Consider the following 18,737-nt stretch of genomic DNA (forward strand, 5'->3'; position numbering starts at 1 on the left):
TCCCAGGACACCTGCAGTTTTCATCGTGAATGCTCCCTTGTCGCAGTCAGCACTCTTGCACCTCTTGTCCAATGCTCGGGGAGGGGAGGGCCCCTTGGAAAAGCCGAGGCAGTAGGAAGCTCTGGATGGCCAATGCCTAGTAAGGTTGGCGCTGATACTCCAGCTTTAAGACACTACCCAACTGGGGGAACACGTCTTAACTTGGAACACGGTTTATGCTAGGTTCTGGGGCCCCCTAGCATTTTTTCTTTAGGTCAACATAGACCATCCCTACCTCGTAAGCAACATTTCTCCTCGCTAGGCTTCGACAGGTTCAGGAGAGGTTAACAATGCAGTACTGGCAGAGGGGTTTTAGCCCCCCCTCTTTTTTCCACACCCTGTTAGCTATTCTAGGGATCTCCCTTCTCGAAATGGTGCCCAGGAAATCCTCTAGGGAGTTTATCCTGATTCGTAACCTCTCTTTCCTGAGGGCCAGTCAATTATCACGAGATCCCTGATCATCTCTGCTCAGTGTGTTACACCTCTTCGATGAGGCAGCTGTCTTTGTCTGGGATCCCGGCCACGGGTCCCTGATGGGCATGTGCTACATGGAGTCCAAAGATGGTGGTCATTGTTCTGACCTAATGCAAGTATTGCTTCCCCTTTTCTGTTACTTCGGTGCCCCTTAGCTCACAAAGGCTGAGGGCATGTCTCCCACAGCAACATTCGGTGAAGCCAATCCGGTACCCTTAGGTGTTATTCTCACCTCCCTCAGGACAATTTTCAGGTCCATTAGGCACAGCTCCAATTAGTTATACATCAGACATGGCTTCAACTTAGTAGGGCTTTAATGGCACCTCCTTTCAGAAGTGTGAGCCTCTCCTCAAAGCCGGACTGCAGACTCACATGGTTCTGCCCCTACACCAAGGGGTTTCAGATTCTTAGGACAGGTCCAATCGTGCAGTGGGTAAAGGCCTGTAGAATGGAGGCTGCCGCCCCCGCCAAGCACATTGGGGGATAACCTTATAGCCAAGTCAGTAACCCCCCCCCCTTCGCTATGACAACATGACCACGTTATTCATTCTCCGTCCTCCCGAAATTGGAGGGTCATGTCATGTGTCAGTGTGTTCGCGCTCCAGAGTCAGTATTACAACATCTGGTTCTGGGTCCACCATGTGCTGGGTTAGGCAAACCCAATTGTCGATGCCTTGTCATGAAATTAGGTCAACATCTTCCGGGACTTAGCTCTGTGGGTGCTCCATTCCCAGATCCCATCCTTGCAGTACTATGGGAGATCGGGATACTGAAGCCAGGCATGCCAGCCTGCATTCCATGGCTCTCCGTACAGGAGCCGTCTGCGACAGAGCAGGGTGTGTCTGCCGCGCATTAGGCAAAACCTCAGCGATAGGATTCATGGCCCTTATCTATAGATCATTGGCCACAATCTCATGCCTCCATAAGGAACAACAGACTATTTGGGACCATAAGTCGCAAGCTGGCCATTTAGCCTTCCAGCCCACAAAGGTGGGTTTCACTGACTCCATGTCAGAATTTAGGTTTCAGCATGCAAGATAGTGTTGGGCACAGATGTTTGCCTGCATTAGTAAATTAACCACCCTCTCTCTCCGGATACCCCTTTTGGGCTCCGGGGGTAATGGCCCTCCATTTGAGCTTTCCAATAAGACGTTTCCCTGTTCCAAGTAGCAGCCCTAACAGAATGCAGGGTTGATCTGGGCTCACAAGGCCGACTTGTCCCAGAGGGCCTTGATTTGCTGCAAGGTACAGGTCTGGCCCAAAGTAATCCATTTACATATTTGGTGATCAAATTGATCGGCATGGCAAGGGCACGGCATTGGCCCACAGCCAAACGCAAGTCAATGGATTATGCTCTGGTGGCACCTTATGGGTTTTATGGCATGCCACGGGTCTGAGGAGGGGCCTCCGTTTTTATCACTTCAATGGTTTGCTGTTGACTTAAGGGCAATTGCATAGTTTCCCTTAATGTGCTTCTTCCTTAGACCAGCAGACTCATTGTACGCTGGTACGGGTGCTCTTACATGGGCACGTTTCGATGTCTGGAGCTGCATGAAGAGCTTGTATGTCTTCTTCAGAATTCAGCTTCTGTCACCCTGTCACATTAAGATCCAGTGGCTCCATAGACGTGGCATACGGTGGGAGTCCTCTCCTCACTCTGCCCCACCAAGTTTGTCAGTCGTCCTCCGCAGGTCCAGGTGCTGCACATTGGAGGGAATGACTTTGGCTGTAAGCCAGGCGAGGACCTGATGGAACAGGCCTTGGTTGAGATACAGGTGGTCCGGCATACCTGACCGGAAGTAGCCTATTGCAGCCCTCACTGCTCCCATGGATCAATGGGAAGGAATGGAATGATGTTGCCAGTGGCAGGGCACGTTGGAAAGTGCACAGAGAAATGGCTTATTGCCAGGTGAATGAGGTGATGGATGCACCACCCGCCAGGGAATTCTGTGGACATGGAGGGAGTGTTACAGGTAGGATGGTGTCCACCTGTCTCATTTAGTGAATAACATATGTCTGTCTGATCTGCAAAGGGGCCTGCGGGAAGTTCTTCTGTGCAGGTGGGGGGAGTTTCACAAGCTCTAGGCTTGTGACTCCTGTGGCGGCTAGGACGGGCAAAACAGGAAAGTAGGGATGGTGTGCATGCAGAGGCACCTTATGGTGACAGGTGATGCCTGAGGGCCCTCCGAATGGGTTGTGCTGCTCAGCGGGGGGATAAGGGTTGCCTGGGAGACCAACCCTACTCACTCACCCAGGTGTTTCGCGGCACCGGGTTGGGGGTGAGACCGGAAGCTCTACCTCCCCCAGAAGGGGCAGTCTGGAGGGATGGCGAGATCACCGCCACCCCTCAGACTGGGTATGTTTTCGCCCAAGAAGTGCCAGCTAGCCGCTGACACAGTTAGATGCCCGTCCTAGTTACCCCTTTGCAGCTATTTCAATAAATGTGGCCCAGTTTTCAACCCAAGCTTGTTGTCTGCGTCTTCTTTAACCCATCTCCGCTCACAAATGTATTTTTCACTTATAGTGCAACTCCACCTCCCTTTCTGTTCCTCCTGTTCTTTTTGAACAAATTATATCCTTCAATTGCTGTATTCCAGTCATGAGAGTCATCCCACCAAGTCTCAGTTACACCTATCAAGTCATAATGTCCCTCCTGTATTAAGAGTTAACGTTTGTTCTGTTTGTTTCCCATACTCCGGGTATTAGTATATAAACATCAAAGACCATGCGCTTCATAGTCTGGCTTTCTTCCTACATGTTTGTGAAGACTATGATTGGGCACTATTAGATACATTATTATATAGCTCTCCATTGCAGTGTGTGAGCCTTCGTCCATTGTTACCCCCAACTTTATGTCTCTCTTCCCCATAGGATTCAGTTTAGAACCCTACTGATAAAGTTCGTCATGCTTTCTTCATGATCACCTTTCTTATAAATGAGAACTACGATACTATACATCCAGCAAGCTGGCAATATTCCAGTTGTATTAACAGATGTAATAGTTTTGCCAGAATTGGCACTCACCACTCTGGATCCATACAAAAGATTTCAGGTGGCAGCATATCCCATCCTGGGGCTTTACCTAAAGTAAGTTTTCCAATGAGACTTTTTACTTCTGCTTCACTAACAGGGGGGCACACAGTTAGCACCTCTAGAGCTGACTTATCTATTGTTTCATACCTTCTTACTTGACCTTCTTGGGGGTTACCTTTATATATATTTCCAAAATACAAAATCCTTTTTGCCATTGGGATTTGGCTCTCCACCACTGGTTTAATTTGTTTAAGACCACGTGCTACAAGATACCAGAAATGTTTTTCTTTCTCACTAATCATGGCTTGCCCAAGATCTTTCCAAAATTCATTAGCATGACTTTCTTTTTTCCCTTTGAAGAGATCTTTATATGCATGCCACTGTATTAAAAACCTCCTAATTTGATCATAAGACTTATTTGTCCTTAAAGATCTAGCTGCTTTTACCAGGGACTGTTTGCTACTTCTACACTCTGCATCAAACCAGGATTGTGCGAGGGGTTCCATCTTCTGATGTCCAGATTTTACCACAGAGGGCCTTAGTTTTTTGTGTTTTTTTTTGTGGAAAATACTTTTTATTTCTTTTGTCTTTATAAATGAAATAAACAATACCAACAACCTGATCGATAACTACAGTTTCCCAACAATGCAATATTCTTATGAGGACACAACAACAACAAAAAGAAAAAGAAAGTAAAAAGAAAGAAAAGGAAAAGAAAGAAAAAGAAAAAAAGCAATCTTCCTCTTCCCTCTCCCCTCTTCCCTCTCCTCTTTCAAAGGGTTAAATTTAAACTCCAATACCCACGGGCTTCAGATGCCATTCTATTTTAAAAACTATACCTATATATCACTAGCAATATTACAATTTAATAATCAACCTTACATTTCAATATCATATCATCAGTCTTATATCAAGAAAGCAGGCCTACAATTCATTCCCAGTAACCATATATTGCTTTTAAGTGAAAATATAATAGTAATAATAAAGCTTAACAATTCAACCAACCAAAAATCTTACTGAGTTATCTTATAGTAATGATAATAATAATAATAATAATAGTAATAGTGATTAAAAGAACAGAAAAGATGAAATTATAATATTATATAATAATCTGAAAGCAACCTTACAACAATCAGTGATATATTTTATACTGGATACTATATATAAATGAGTGTGTTCAATACACCCTCAAACAATATATTTAAATACAACATATCGTATCTATTTTGGAAAAAGAGAATTTAAAGAAAAATAAAAAAGAGAAAAAAAATAAAGAAAGTAAATGAATATACGTATAATCAGATATCTTCTGGCCTAGCCTGAATCATGTAGACTGAACATAAACATCTAAACACAAACAGTTAACAAAGCTTATTTAAAAATTGCAGTTCATGGGGCTGGAACAGAAATCTCACGCATTTTTATGTTCAGCCATGCCTCCACCATTTCATGGTTTAAGAACTTCTTCAGGTGACCTTCAGAAACAATGCAAAATGTAGCAGTATATTTTAAATAATATTGTATGTTCATTTGTTTTGCCATATCCTTCGCCTTGATGAATTGCTTTCTTTTATTTGCCACCTCTTTGATGTAATCTGGAAATAATGTAACTTTATCTTGTTTCCAAAAAAGACTTCCACCCTCTCTTGCCAAACATAGGATATAATTCTTTGTGGAGACTCTTGCAAATTGAACTATAATCATATGGTCAGTCCCTTTAGCACTGGGCACACAAAATGCCTGCTCAATATCAAGTAAATAATCAGATGGCACAGGGAGTATCTCATGCAAAAGCTCATCCACAAAGGTAGGCAAATTTACATCAATAGGCAGGTTTTTAATCCCAATAATATGTACATTGGATCTACGCATGAAAGCTTCCAGTTGAGAAATTCTGGCAGAGATATTTTTGAAAAGAGCTTGTATCATAATTTCATTCGTTGTGAGCCTATCTTGTAGCTCATTAACTTTCATGTCCATTTTTTGCCAGGAACCGTTAATTAGATCCACAGCTCCTTGCAGGGCGGTGATGGAATTTTGGATTAAATCCAGCCCCTTGGCTTGCTCCACAAATTGCAAAGATAAAGTTTTGATCAAAGTAAATAATTGTCCTATATTTTCTGTTCTCTTCTCGGAACTTTTGACAAAGGTGGTATGGAAGGAGTGGGAGGCGATGCAACCCCTTTTCTTCTCCTGGGTGTAGCCATGTTTCTCTTCAAACAAATCTGGCAGGTCCTCAAATATTCTCAAATATTGTTGATATTCTTAAACCATCCTTCAGGTGTTGTTTATATTTTTTAAACCATATATTACAATGGAACATGTCAGCTCTGTTTTCTCCTATTAAATAGGAGTTTCAGCACAGCTTTTTGTGGTGGTTAAGCTCTGGGAAGATAATCCATTTTTTTTTTAAAAAAGGGAATGCAAATAGTGAAGTGGGTGCTATTTGTGTTCCTTTTTTTCGCTGTAATAGCTTAGGTAAATATTTGCATAGGCTAAAACGGCGGGGAAAAAGGGAACGCAAATGGTGCCCACTACGCTATTTGCGTTCCTTTTTTTTTTCACCATAATAGCCTATGTAAATATTTACGTAGGATAAAACATCAAAAAATAGGGAATGCAAATGGCAGCTGCCATAGCCGCCGCCATTTGCGTACGCTTTTTTGTGTGTTTTTTTGCTTGCCGTGATAGGCTACATAAATACTTACGTAACCTATCACGGCAAACTGTAGATGCAAATGGTGGCCACAGCAGCCAGTCAAAAGACAAGCCGCCACTGCTGGAGCAGCCGCCAGAGCCTCCGCCGCCGGACCATCCGCCCCAGGTAAGCTTCGTCCTGGGTCGGAATCCGTGGGGTGGCAGGGGGTGGGAGGCTGTTCCATCATGGGTTTCGGGGGGCTGAATGCCAGTGTATTCGGCATCACTGAAATCCGTGTCGGAATTCTCTGCCGTCCCTACTAGGGATGGACGAAAGTCCCTTACCTGGTCCCACAGCTTGCTTCGTGGTGGGGGGGAGGCGCTCCATTCCTCCCCCCGAAATTCTTGGTGGGGGGGAGGCGCCCCATCTGTTCCCACCAAAATTCTGGCCGGGGGGGAGGTGCCCCGTCCCTCCGGCCGCGAAACCTCGTCGTCTGCTGGGACGCAAATGGTGGCGGCTGTAGCCACCGCCGTTTGCGTCCCTGCAGTCAGCCGTGATAGGCTACGTAAATCCTTACGTAGCCTATCACGGCTGACTTTGGGGGGGGGAAAGCGTGTACGCAAATGGCGGCGCCCATGGGCGCCGCCATTTGCATTCCTTATTTGGGCATGTGTAGTCTACGTAGACATTTACGTAGACTACGGCAAAAAATAAGCGCAACGCTATTTGCGTTGCCCTTATTTTCACTGTAGTCTATGTAATTGTCTATGTAGACTACACGTGCCCAAATAAGGAACGCAAATGTACACACTTTTTTTTTTTTCCCCAAAGTCAGCCGTGAGAGGCTACATAAGGATTTACGTAGCCTATCATGGTGTTTTTTGAAAATCTAGCCATGATAGGCTACGTAAATCTTTACGTAGCCTATCACGTTTGTTGTTGTTTTTTTACAAAGCTTGGAAATGGCGGCAGCCGGTTGGAAGACCGGCCGCCGCCGCCGCCGAACCGCCGCTGGGAGCTGCCATCACCATGGACATTCGACAAAGGTAAGTCCCATTCGGGGGGGCAGGGGGGGCGGACTGTTTCTCCACCAATTTCGGGGGGCCAAATGCGTTGGCATTCGGTCTCCCGGAGATTCACGGAGAAATTCTCCGACATCCCTAATGCTGCCCCCATTCTGGGTTAATTAAGTGTAGTGGCCATTTGCCCTATCCAAGGCTCTCCATATAAACATTTTAGCTGGTGTTTTCATGGAATAGAATAGAATATTTGCCCATTTTTATTGATGGACTTGTCCTGTGAGTGTCTATCTGGGATATTAACATTATCTAAGGCAGTAACTTTACTCATTTGTTTCTGGGAAATTCTTCCTCAATGCATTGTAGCACTTGTTCCAGATCTCACCAGACATATTTGGCATGCTGATTTATAGGTTTAGGAGGCATATACAGATTCAAATGGATGACAGGGCTGACTCTTGAAGCATTCACTAGTAGTACTGCCTGAATATATCCATTATTTGTTAGTTTTAAGTCTTTTATATCCAATTGTGTATATATAGAAAGGAGCCAAACCTCCATTTCAATGCCCATGCTTACTTGTTTTTAGAGGTGGAAGGGCAGCTATTTTAAAACCTTGCAGGTGAATATCATTAACATCTATGAGCCCAGTTTCTAGTAAACATAGAAGGTCAAATGACTGCATATAGGGGGTAAATTCAGGGTCAATAAACTTATTTGTCCAGCCTGCCATATTCCAAGACAGAATATGCAATAAAAATGCAGGCTGTTTTGCTATTAGTCTATCTTATTTAAGAGACCTGCAGTGTCTAAAAACCTCCACTACCAATAGGCACCTGGGCTGGTCCCATATGCCTATCCCTGTCTACATCAGATATTTGTTGCAAGTTCGGACCACCAGTTCATGTGTTTCTAAATATGTATAAAACATCCACCCCTCGCTGGTAGGTATTGACCTGAGATAAATTATAATTTCTCTCAGAGGGGTCTACATTCTCTTTCTCCCCAATTGTCTCAAATACACCCTTCCTTTCTGTTGTTTGCATAGGGATGCTTGCTTTGGGCAGCTCTACTTCCATGGGTTTATCTATTTCAGTTCTTCCTTTTCTTTTAACTCTAAATTTTAGGTGAAATCACTTTAGAATGAGAAAGTTGATTTACAACTGATGCCCCTGTATTTTGTTGATTAAACATCTGTATTTGACTTAGCTTTATCTGTAATTCTTCTAACTTGTTCATGATTTTACATTGTTCCTTATCAGGAAGTTTATGGAAGGTGGTTATCAGATCTTCCTCTGCTGGCTCGGTCCAATCCAGATGATCTGAAGCTGAGCTCTTGGGATCTGGTTTACTCCAATCTGATATTGTTTGAATAGGGCACTTAAAATTTTCCTCCAATACTATTATGTCTCCAGTGGGCACTGTGATTGATTCATCCCACTGAATTAGATCATCACAGCCACCTGAGTTGAAAGTGGGTCTGGTTGAAGGAGAGAAAGATTTGCTCCACATGTCCTCCTTTTTAGATACCAGCAGGGATCTTACTGTTGTGTCTTCAAAGTGCCAATGAGGGAACACCCCTTTCTGGGCTAGCTGATCTTTTGTTGCCATTATCAGTGCTGGAATTCTTTGGGAGATAAAAATTAAAAGAATTTTTGTAGCATGTCCGTTATTGAGAAGTCTCTTAACCGATGTCCATGATGTCAGTAATAGACTGAATGATGATGATTAAATTGAAGCTTAATCCAAACAAGGCAAAGGTTCTCCTGGTCAGCTGAAATGTGGATCAGGGAATAGGGACTCAACCTGTACAGTATGGTCTCTCCCCCAACCCAAACAAAGACTCTCAAACACAGTTTGGGTATACTCATGGATTCAAAATGAACTTAGATGTCCAGATTTTGGTGGGTCAAGGAGCATATTTGCACAGCTGAGGTTAATGCACCAATAGTGCCCATTCCTAGAGATGTTTGACCTGGCCATTATCACATCTTCTAGTTACATCCTGTTAGAACTACTGTAACATGCACTATGTGGGGCCATTTTTGAAAACTATTTGCAAATTTCAGCCAGTCCAGAGTGCTGTGACTAGAGTTTGGACTGGGGGCAGTCACAGGGAAGACATGAATCCAGTGTTACAACTTCACCAGTGACCGATCTGTTTCCAGGCACAGTTCAAAGTGCTGCTAATGACCTAAGAGATTTTACATGGCTTGTGATCAGGCTACCTGAAAGACCACATTCTCCCATACAAATCTGCCCAGGTCTTAACATCTTCAAGTGATTGCCCTTTCTTGGTCCTGCTTCCAACAAAGATTGGTTTGGTGGGGATATAACAGTGGGCCTTCTCAGTGTCCATTCCCAGGCTCTAGAACTGTCTGCTGAGGGAGGCTAGGTTGGACTCCTTTCTGTTGTCAGGCAAAGATGTTTTTACTTAGGCCAGCCTTTGACATGTAAGCTAGTGCATTGCTGAAAGGTGTCTTAATTTCTCCAATGCCATTTCATAGAATCATAGAATAGTAGGGTTGGAAGGGGCCTAAAAGGCCATCAAGTCCAACCCCCTGCTCAATGTAAGAATCCAAGTCAGAGCATCCCTGACAGATGGCTGTCCAGCCTCATCTTCAATGCCTCCAGTGTGGGAGAGCCCACTACCCCCCTAGGTAATTGGTTCCATTGTCATATTGCTCTAACAGTCAGGACGTTTTTCCTGATGTTCAGCTGGAATTTGGCTTCCTCTAACTTGAGCCCATTATTCCGTGTCTGGGATGAATGTCTCTTATTAGGTTTTTTAATTTATTTTTGTTTGTAGGTATGCTTTCATTAATGTATGCTTTCATTAAGATTCTGTTTCTAATCTGTATTGCTGTTAGCTGTTTTGAGCACCATTTTAGGCAAAAAAGGCAGGATATCAGTTAAATTAATAAATTCATGAATTAATGAATAAATAAACACTTCGCTATGTATCTAAACCAATCATGTCTGCATAAATAACATTTTCCTGCTCTCCTTTCCCTTCACTTACTTGAACTTTCCTTTCCTCATCATTGGATACATTTCCTCATTTGGCTCATTACACTGTGGGTCATTTCTTTTGCCATTCTATTAATAGGTTGGAAAAGGCTAGTAGGGATGAGAAATATATTTTTCACAATGTCACAGAGAAATCAGACTTTGAACACTGAGATTTTCTTTCCCCCTGTAATTATCAAAATCACTGTGATCATTTCTGCTTGTTAAAGCCCATCTAAAGACCCAGTTCCCACTAGCAAAGCTAAGGACTGGTTAATAGTACAAATATGCCTTGTACGGTTCAAAACTGAAGCCACAGATTGGGGCCAGTTAAGTCTCTATCAGAGTAGTTTCTGATACTTTAGGGTTTTTATGCCAGGCTTTAGTGCAGGATGTGATGAAAATGAGGATTTAATAGCCATTCAACTCAGGCTATTCTTTCTTGGGAGACTTCTAAGAATCATACAGAAACCAGGCAAATGATTATTACTGAGAATTCAGATCAATAATGATTGTATCAGTGCTTTTATTGCTGATGCTGCCTCTCATGGCATGCAAGACTCAGATTAAAAAATGCACTGTTGGTGATCCCCTCCCTATTCTTCACAGATACTTTCAACCAGGAAATGTCATCATTGGAGGCATAACTTCTCTTGCCTTGATGCCTAGAGAACCAGATGGCTTCCATGAAGACCCCTGCCATTCACCACTTGAACCCCTGTAAGAATGTATTGTTATTATTATTATTATTGTTATTATTATTATTTCCATAATGTATGTTGATCCAGAACATATTTTTAGGTAGGCCAGTTCTACATATCAGAATTAGCTACAGCGATTCCCAGTTGGAGGGTAAATCAGATCATGCTTACCTCATCCATCTACATTTCCTTGTGCTTCTAAAGGGAACCAGATGGATCTGCTCATCTATATTTCATTATATTGAGGAAGGAATTCAAACTGCCATGCAATTTGTGTAAATACAGGGGTGTTTTCAAGCACAGAAATAATATACATGGATTGAGATCAGGGCATTAATTCCTAAGATCTCCTACCTCCTAAGAAAATAAATAACTAAATTTAGACATAGGTATTGCAATATTCAGTTAAAGAACAAACAACTTTTCTCACAATGAAACAGAACAAAGAATCCCATACATTCACTTATGTTGCTGGAATACTTCTATGGATTTATTGAAAACTATCTGCATAGCATTTAGTGTAATCTTCTTATGAAAATCCTCAATTTGCCTTTGTTCTACCCTTTTCAGTTTTCTGCTCAAATAATTTTCCTGCCATAATATGTTGCTGCTAAGAATTGCAACTGATTGAAGAGCATATTATTAAAAGCAGCACGCAGCTGCTATTTGTAAGATAGGAAGGGAATGTGAACATCGTACACTTAAGTCAGCAAAAGCTTTGAATTATTGTTTGAAGGAATAGGCATCTTAAACATATTGGCTTAAAAAAAAAAATCCGTTGGCATAACATAGCTAAAACATTATAGCTTAGATAAAAGCTACTTCTATTCTTCTACATGTGTCAGTCCTTATGGAGGAACAGACTCTGTGTACTCTTTTTCTGCAACAGACTAGCATGGCCACCGCTCTGGGAATAGCCAAGATGAAATAACTTAAACAATGAAAGATGTATGACCTTTATTTTATTTTATGGCCCCTCCATATGAACAGAGACCTTGATCAACTAAGCCAATCAAAGTCTGCAGATCTGGTTTTTAGCGATTAAATTGCATTCAGTACCTGGCTAGCTATTACTTTTTATACATCTTTACAAAAAGAAAGAAATGAATGCAATTCTTCCACTGAAAACAAATCCTGGCACTTCCCTCAACATTTTAACCAAACATCAATCAATTGAGTAAAACCCTGTCCATGTATTGCCTCAAGGCACAACCTTTAAATATTTTCAAATATCTTCGTAGAATAATGTCTCTATGGCTAATTGAAAAGACTACGCTATCCTACATGTGTCAGTCCTTACGATGCAATGGACTCTTTGCAACACAACTAAGAGAAGCCAGCAGTTATTGCACAGAAAATGTATCCTGGTTATATCCGTAATATTTAAGCCAATCTTAATCAACTAATAATATGAGGAAATCCCTGTCAATGTATAGACCCAAGTTACAACCCTAATGCATATTGAAATGACATGATGCACTGAGTGATGGAGGACAAGTTAGTGGCAATGATTTTGCCTTCTCATTGCAGTATCCTGCCTAAGAACTACCAGCATATCTTAGCCTTGATATTTGCTGTGGAGGAGATCAGTGAAAACCATCAGATCTTACCCAACGTTACTGTGGGTTTCAATATCTATGACAGCTATGGTGGAAGATGGAACTACCACGCCACAATGGAACTTTTCGCTACTCAGAACACATTTATCCCCAACTACACCTGTGGCTTTCAGAATAACCTGATGTCAGTCATTGGAGGGCTTTATTATGAAACCTCCCTTGACATGGTGGATATCCTGGGCATCTACAAAATTCCACAGGTAGGATGTGTTTGTGTGGTCTGGGCTTTAACAAGGGGCAATATTTACCATTAAATACAAGCCAGAAAGCACCCCCCTACCTCTAGTTAGCCCATACTGAGATTGGTTATCCTGTCCCCTTTGTCAAAATTAAGTAATGGAGCATGGACAGGTTTGGCTGCCTATAGATAGGGGCTGGGAGAACTGTCTATTGAGATGGCCTCAAATTCAGACAGGTAGGGTCCTAATTGAAAATAGAACAAGGCTTCTCAAATGGGAGAATTTCCCATTTAGGTCTCCTCAAACAGCAAATTTATCATCACCATTAATGCAACATTACAAAAGACAAATACTAAGTTCTTAAATATAGGCTTTAATGTTGAACTCTTCAATGTATTTTCATAAAATGTACACACACACACACACACCCATTGCAATTTACAAGAAGCATCAGCACTCATAAGTTTCATTAAAAAAACCTCTTTCTTTCTTTCTTTCTTTCATTCCCATCCCCAACATCCCACCCAATTTCATTTCTAAAAGTTAACATATGGCTCTCCTCCAGAAATGAATGATCAAAATGAAACCCTTCCCTACTACCAGATGGTCCCAAATGAAGCCTACAAATACAGGGGAATTATTCAGCTTCTTTTGCACTTCAGATGGACATGGGTTGGTATCCTTCTGAAGGAAAATGATGGAGGAAGATTTGTGAGGATGATCTTTTCAACATTTCCTTTCCATGGCATCTGTGTTGCCTTCTTAGAAAGAATCAAGCCATTCTATCTCAATAGCATTTTTGATGACCTGAATTGGCTGATGGAAACATATCATGTCTCCATGAAGAGCAATGCCAACACAGTGGTAGTCTATGAAAACAATATGCTGTTTTTGAGGTTGCTGCTATATCTGCCCAAAATGGAAATGGTGTCTATGGAGCCTAGAGGTAAAGTGTGGATCATTATAGCCCAGATGGAACCAGCATCATTCTTTTATCAAAGGAGTTGGGATATACAAGTCATCCATGGTGCTCTGTCCTTTGCAGTTCACTCAAACAAAGTACCAGGATTCAGAAGATTTCTTCAAACTAGAAACCATTTTTTAACAAAAGAAGATGGTTTCATCAAGGACTTCTGGGAACAGGCATTTAGCTGTGTATTTCCAAATCCATTTGTTAGCAAGGAAGCTGATGGCAGCTGCACTGGGGAGGAGAAGCTGGAGAGTCTTCCTGGGGCTTTTTTTGAAATGAGCATGACTGGCCACAGCTACAATATATATAATGCTGTCCATGCAGTAGCACATGCTTTACATGCCATTCGATTACACCAACTGAAACACAGAGCAATGGTGAACAGAATGACAGTGAAACTTCAGGATCAACAGCCATGGCAGGTAATGTCTTAAGCAGGCAAATATAGGACAGGAGTCATAACTATTAAAGATGGGGAACCTCTCAGAAAAAGTGGTGGTGGGAGGACACTATCTCATCACCAGTATTGGAAGAGAATTCAGCCAGAAGTGCCGTCTGCTTCTCTATGTGATATGAGGGAATGGGCACCATCTTGTCCTTCGACTCAGGCAGCAAAATGGTTTGTGCCGTCCCTGAAAGGTTGCATTACAGCAGCCATTACAGGTCACATCACCCAGTATGAATAACCCCTTAAAGGCTGTGGCCCACCCGTACTTCTTTTGAGAGTGCACTCCATACTTTTAGGGCAATACAGCAGAAAGGCCTTTCATAGATACCTGACAAACAGACCTCTGCAAGTAATGGTGCATTCAAAAGGGCCTCTCTTGAAGATTGCTGTACCTGGACAGTTTCAAAACATGACACCAGCATGTGACCCTTAGACAGCCAGCTCCTAAGTCCTAAGCCATTTAGGACTTTAAAGGCTAAAATCAATACCTTGAATTGCACCCAAAAGCTGCCCTAAAGAAGGGCCTCTCCTTCAGATATTAATATAGGTCCAGGTAAATCAGGGGTGGGCAGAATCCAGCCTTGTGGGATCTACTTTGTATTTTTACTAAAACCCCAACAACCTCTAAAACAGAGCCAGGTGCAAAATAGCAGGGGGGCAGTGGAATCAATTACCTTCTGAACCCCATGAGACATACACTGTATACACAAATCTACATTTGAGTTATTATAGATCAGGGTCTCTGTCACAATACTCTCAAAGTGTCCAGTAGACCTGCACAAAGTCCTGGTCAAATGCAACTAATTAATACTTCAATTTTATAGCTGAGAAATACTGAGATTAAAAAAAAAAAAATTAACATAAGGCCAACCATGGCAGAGGGCTTTTAAAAACACACATTCTGTTTCACTTGTTAGTTTTAAATTATTGGGAATCAGAACCTTTGCTTATCTACCACAAATCACCAGAGATATATCAGTAGATCCCAATTTACTTTCTTCCCATTTTTGGTTTGAGTGAATGAATGAATCAATTTTTCTATGAATGATGGAATATAAATAACAACTGCAATTAAAGGTAGCAGGGCCAGGAAAGACCACTACCTGTGGTCTCCTGCCATGTGTGAAAGAGGTACGGATCTAAAAGGTCTCGCTCAATGTAAGCTAGTTTCCTATATTATCCTTGATATCATCTTGCAAACCCATGTGTTTTCCTTTGATATCCAGCTCCACTACTTTCTGAAAAGAGTCTTATTTAATAACAGTGCTGGGGAGTTGGTTTCTTTTGACCAAAATGGGGAATTGGTAGCTGGAATTGATATTATAAACTGGGTCACATTCCCAAACCAAACCTTCCATCGAGTGAAAGTTGGAACTCTGGATCCCCGGGCTCTTGCAGAAAAGGTGTTCACCATTCATGATGATGCCATCATCTGGCACACACATTTTAACCAGGTAGGTTCTGACTGTAGGTAATATGTTCCAATTTGGAATGTATTCCTTGTATGATGTCCAAAGTGAATTTCCATCGATGGAGCTAAGCCCTTTAACATACTCAATTTTGTATTTTTGGGATTTATGTATAAAACTGTAAGGCACTTCAAGCAAGCAACTGGGAACACAAGATAACAATTCAAAATTTCACAAAAGCAGAGCTATCTGAGCCATTTTGCAACATGACCTTCAGTATTCATTAGCACTTTTAGGTGAATCAGAAAATCCCATGGAAATAAGGGGACAGATGTTATTGTTAGTAACAGTGTGATCATATGCCTGTCTACTCAAAAGTAAGCCCCACAGTGTTCACTGGAACTTTTCATCAGTTAAGTATATGTAGGATTGCAGTTTAAAGCTGCAGTATTGTACATATTTATCTGCAAGTATATTCCATTGAACTTAATAGGGTTTACTTCTTAGCAGTCATGTATACGATACAAGTGTTTAGTTACAAGTGTACTACAAGTCTTTGCTGGAAAGCTGTGATCATACCACATGACTATTCTGGATATGCCTGATCTCCTCTGTTCTCAGAAGCTAAGCAGGGTCAGCCCTGGTTAGTCCTTGGATGGAAGACCACCTGGGAATCAAGCTTCCTGCACTTAGAAGGGGTTGGACTCGATGGTCTTGTAGGCCCCTTCCAACCCTATGATTCTACGATTTACCATGGCACCATGTGAATAAAGATGAGAAGCTGAAAGGAAACATGGAAAGAGCAACAGACATGATGGTAATTCTCAGAAATTTATATAGATATAGATAGAGAACAATCTTATGCATGTTTAGGTAGAAAAAAGTCCTACAACTCCCAGCATTATGCAGCCAGCCATGAACTTTTCTTTCTCTAAACATACATAAGATTGCACTCAAAATTATTTTCTGTACTTTGTGAACTCCTGATAACTGAAATTATCTAGACACTGTACAAAACATTAGACACATTAAAACAAAACATAAAATAAAAACAGTGCAGATTGAAACCAAGGGAAAACCACCATCAAAGATTAAAACAATTACAACATCATAAAATAAAATTGAAGCCAGCATCAAAATAAAGGACTAAAAGCACTAAAACCAGGGCCTGTTTCCATGACCATGCAAGGGGAAGGGAATAGTGGCTTACCTGGGTTTTTCTTGGAATTGGCTTTGGTCTGGGCAGGGCTCCACAAATGGGTGCACTGGAGCAGTATAAATCACTTCACAGAACATACTTCCTGCTGGGGTGGGGGGTTTGAGTGAACATCATCTGACTGGCAGGGGCTGCTCAACAAAGAAAAGAGGCTTCATAAGAACATAAGAAGAGCCCTGCTGGATCTAGGGATGTCAGAGAATTCCGCCATGGATCTCGGTGAGGCTGAATGCCAGTGCATTCGGCCTCCTGAACTCTGTGGTGGAACGGCCTGCCCCCCCGCCCTCCCACGGATCCCCCCCGGGGATCCCCCCTGGGACATGACTTACCTGGGGCAGATCTTCCGGGTGGCGGCGGCTCCGGTGGTGGCAGCGGCGGTGGCTGCGGCGGCTGGACTTCCGACCAGCTGCCGCCACCGCCATTTCCAGTCTTGTTAAAAAAAAGAAAAAAAAAGATGTGATAGGCTATGTAAAGATTTACGTAGCCTATCATGGATGGGTTTAAAAAAACACACACACGATCTGATAGGCTATGTAAATCTTTACATAGCCTATCATGGCTGGGTGGGTTTAAAAAAAAAAAAAACGCATACGCAAATGGTGGCGGCTTAGGGATGGTGGAGAATTTCTCCACGAATCTCCGGGAGGCCATGATTGGTGAAATTCTCTGCCCCCCGCCCCCCCACCGGGATGGGACTTACCTCCTTCGAATGTCCCTCTCGGCGGCGGGTCCTGGCGGCGTTTCGGCGGCGTTTTGGCGGGGGCGGGGGTGGTGGCCAGTCTTCCGACCGGGTGCCGCCACCACCATTACAAAGTAAATTAAAAAAAAAAAACACGTGATAGGCTACGTAATGATTTACGTAGCCTATCACGGCTAGATTTCCAAAGTCAGCCGTGATAGGCTACGTAAATCGTTACGTAGCCTATCACGGGTGACTTTGAAGAAAAGAAAAAAAACGCATACGCAAATGCATACGCAAATACCCATGGGCGCCGCCATTTGCGATCCTTATTTGGGCCAGGGTAGTCTACGTAAAGATTGACGTAGACTACGGCAAAAATAAGGGCAACGCAATTTGCGTTGCCCTTATTTTCGCCGTAGTCTATGTAAATCTTTACGTAGACTACCCCTGCGCAAACAAGGAATGCAAATGGTGGCGCCCATGGGCGCCACCATTTGCGTACGTGCTTTTTTTTTTTCAAAGTCACCCGTGATAGGCTACATAACGATTTACGTAGCTTATCACGGTTAACTTTGGAAATCTGGCCGTGATAGGCTACATAAATCGTTACGTAGCCTATCACGTGTGTGTGTGTGTGTTTTTTAATTTACTTTTTTTATTTCGCGGCCGGGGAGATGGGGCGCTCCTTCCCGGCCTGAATTTTGGCGGCAAGGGATGGGGCACCTCTCCCCCGGCTGAATTTTGGCCGGGCAGGGCGGGGCACCTCCCCCCTTGGCCTGAACTTCGGCAGGAGAACCAAAGCACCTCTCCTCCACCGCGAAGCAAGCTGCGGGACCAGGTAAGGGACTTTCGTCCATCCTTACGGCGGCTACGGCTGCCCCCATTTGCGTTCCTTAGTTTTGGCAGTCTTAGTGTACGTAAATATTTATGTAGACTATTATGGCGAAAATAAAGGGGAACGCAAATAGCGTAGTGGGCGCTATTCGCGTCCATTTTTGATTCACCGTTTTAGCCTATGTAAAGATTTACGTAGGCTAAAATGGTGAATCAAAAAGGGACGCAAATAGTGCCCACTACGCTATTTGCGTTCCCCTTTATTTTCGCCATAATAGTCTACATAAATATTTATGTAGATTCAGACGGCCAAAAATAAGGAACGCAAATGGCGGCAGCCATAGCCGCCGCCATTTGCGTACGCGGTTCCCCCCCCCCCAGAGCCCTCCGCAGCTGGAAATCTGGCTGCAGATGGCTCTGGGCCGGGCTGGGCCTGGCCGGCTGCTCCGCGGAACACAGCCAGCCAT

Source organism: Heloderma suspectum, chromosome 6 (genome assembly GCF_057233095.1).
Source record: "Heloderma suspectum isolate Gila_16-S chromosome 6, 16-S_ref, whole genome shotgun sequence".
Taxonomy (NCBI): Eukaryota; Metazoa; Chordata; class Lepidosauria; order Squamata; family Helodermatidae; genus Heloderma; species Heloderma suspectum.